Here is a 3,613-nt window from a genome sequence, read left to right as displayed (position 1 = left end):
AACCTGGCCTTTTCTTTAAGGCACCAGATTATGAAGTTGGAATACCCAAGTCATTAAGTTGTGGGATCTATTCTATGATAAACAGACTGCTTTTCAACAAGGTTTTGGGAGGGGGAAGTTCTTTGGTTTGTTTCTGTGGGTATCACTTGAACATTGGTTCAAGAAAGAGGAAGGATTTAGCTGAGTTGTCATGCTTTGTTCTGTTAGAACAATATATGCTTTTTTTGCTTTTTGGGCAGTAGAAAAAAAATCTGTATGGGCTCAGTCATTGGAAACTCTGTGAACAATCCCACTTCCTGCTTTTAAGAGACCTCAGCCATCTCATCTGCCCAAGTATACTTTGTCTCTCTAACAAACAACAGAAGTGTTATTCCATTGACTGGTGCTGATTCAATTTAAAAGAAAGAAACTTCAAAATGATTGGCATAAATTTCATTTTTTCTCTCAATGGTAAAGACATATATTATGATAAACAGAGATTAAGCTTCTGCAAACTTTCCTCTAAGCTAACCCCATAAATAGGCTAGTTTTGAAGCTATTTTTAAAAACAATGATATAAGGAAATTGAGGTTTAAATTAATATAAAGCAACAGAGGTTTAAAGTTTTGAAAGATATATATATATATATGTATATATATATATATATACACACACACACACACACACACACACACACACACACACACACACACACATAGATTAAAACTTTCCAATGGAAAATATAAAAGGATATTGTCTATGCACTGCACTTTCTTGATTGATATAACTTTGCAATGAAGAACTACTACACAGAAATCATGTTGTCATGTAAGGGAAATACATCAGAGATAAATGGAACAGATGGGTCTAGTCATGTGGTAAATGGGAGTCTCTGGCAAAAGTGGCAGGGGAAAAACTTTAGTTAACATCTCTGTTATTTTACTGGTCTTTGAATTATGCTATTTCTTGTATTCTCTTGATGTTCTGTGAGAGACTAGGCTATAAGTGGAGAGATCCTGGGAATTTACTGACTCTGAAATTATATGGCCCCAAGAAATTTAGTCACTGCTAACTGATATTAATTGGATAAATGGCACTGAAGTGATAGTCACTGACGCCTAACAATGAAGGAAGTAAAAGTTTGAGACCCTGGTAATGGAGAGGAGATTCTTCCTAATCCTTCAGGGTACCCTAGAATCCTGAGGGGAAAGATGTAGCTAATAGACATTTGAGGGAGTGAGATAGAGAGTTTAGGTTCTTTGGCTGAATTCTAAAAAGGTAGAAAAATATGGTGGGTGTGAACGTGTGTGTGTATTGGGAGGAAACAGGGATAAAAGTTACAAATAAGACATATTTCCATTCTATGCACCATTGCTAAATGGAAAAATCACTTTGCCTTTCTAAGTTTATTTTCTTATCTGTAATGATATTTTCTCACAGGCTTATTGTAAAGAAAACTTCGTAAGACATTAAGTTTTAGTAAATGAGAATTAGAATTCATTTTTATTTGTAAAATAGTTAAAGCATGAAAAATTCAGTCAAACAACCTTTGATAAGAATTTTAGCTAAATAATATTTGCCTATATTTTACCCTTCATTACTTGTTTCAATTTAATATAGCTACAATCTAAGTCATTTGGTCAATTTTATTCATTATTTTGTATTTTGCTATACTTTTACGGACTTTTTTGGTTAACATAGGTGTTGATCAGTTTCTGCTTTGATTTAGAAATTATTAATTATCCAATGATTTCATGTTTCAAGCAAGTAACATTATCATGAAATGTACTGTATCATCAGGAAACAGATTTTACTGCTTTTGAAAAAACATGAGTTTGGTAATACCTAAATTTAAAACATGGTTTTTTTCTAGTCATACTATAATTCAAAGTTATAAATCCACAAATTAAGATATCTCTTAAAAAAGCTAACAGAAAGATTGATTTCTTTCTTGGTTCAGAGAAAGGGAGCTGGATTTCGAATCAGAGTAAATGGACTCAAATTCTAGTTCTGCTACTTCCTTCTTTTGTACATTGGATCAATCAATACACATCCTTTCTGAGACTCAGATTATACATATGTAAACACACTAGGTTCCTTCCAACTCTAAATCCATGATCCTTCTACCTGAGATTATTTATAAAAATATTGCTTCAATAGCTCAACTTAATAGGAGAGGAAAAATTGTTTTTTGCTGCTTTTTAAAAAGCGATTTTGTGTTAATCAGTTCTTGATCATACCATTGTATCCAGGATATTGCTGGCTGCTAGGTCATGAATTGGATAGAGCACTAGCTTTGTATTCAGCTGTATTACTTTGAGCAAGTCACTTAACCCTGATTGCGCTGCATTCAGGGTCATCTCCAGTCCTCCTCATTCATATCTTACCCTTGAATTCAGATGACTCCAGAGGAGAAAGTGAGGCTGGTGCCTTAGCACAGCACCACCCTCACTCAAATCCAATTTACATGCTTGTCATAACATCACCTCCCTGATGTCATGGTCTTCTTCAAAAATGAATGAAAACATCAGGATTTTGTGATTTCATTATTTCTACATTTTTGAGTTCTCTACTTGAGATCTACTCTATTGCTTCATTTAGGTATTTAGTTAATACTTGGTTATTAAAGATTGTGAGAGCAAAGCAAACACACTGTCGGTTCTACTAAGCTGGAATGGCTTTGAGTTTGAACCAATGTCTAGACTTACAACTAGAGCAAGGTGATTAGGGTTTTGATTGAGGGGACTAAATTTAGAAAGTACTAAAGACAATTGAAGGCTTTTAGCTTCACATAAACAGCAGAATTTAGGACCTAAATTGCAAGCAAAATAAATCAAAATTTAGGAAGTTATATGGCTTAATTTATTTCCTCAGAACTGTACATCTTTAACTCCTCTCCCCCTTTTTCCTCCCTTATTCTCCACATCTTTGCATTTTTTCCATCTCAACCTTTTTTAAGGAAGCTAGTGACTAAGATTAATAAACTTTATTTGAAATCATTTTTTCTTATTATTTGCCCAGGGCATAATTTGTGCTGTACCCCCATACCGAAATTCATATTTATACCTCTTATAATGACAAATTGTGAGTTTGTTATTTAGTAACCAGTCTAGCAAAATTCTGATAGATTTTTTTTCACCAAGTCAGCTGCAAGGTTTAGTAATTCTGGAAAACAATCTATTAAATTATAAAATTTTAGTGATTTGAATTGGTAAAATTGGAAATGCCTATCCTTCCCTCCTCCTTCATCATCTAATCTTTAAGTATTGCAAAATTATGATTAGAGGACCATTTTTTTAAAAAAAATAAGAGTATAAAACAATTGTTTGTTCAAATAATTGACTCCCTGTCACGCCTTGCACCTTCATATATTTTTAAAAGATGTTTGATGAAAATAGGCAGCAAAGAACAGCAGAAGTAAATTACAATGTATTATATTTTTAAAGAAAAAAAAATTAGTTTGGATAAGACAAGATGAAGCATTGATTTTAACAGACAAAGTAGTAGCTCCCACAGAAATAAAGAATATTTTGATTTGTGGTTTTGCAGAATTGCAGCAAAAGCTTTATCTTTATGAAAGGAAAAGGTCCGTTTGCATAATCAAGGGCTGAAAGTTTCAGTTATATTCCCTTTG

The sequence above is a fragment of the Macrotis lagotis genome, chromosome 2, assembly GCF_037893015.1.
Source record: "Macrotis lagotis isolate mMagLag1 chromosome 2, bilby.v1.9.chrom.fasta, whole genome shotgun sequence".
Classification (NCBI taxonomy): Eukaryota; Metazoa; Chordata; class Mammalia; order Peramelemorphia; family Peramelidae; genus Macrotis; species Macrotis lagotis.
This window is presented reverse-complemented; position numbering follows the sequence as displayed.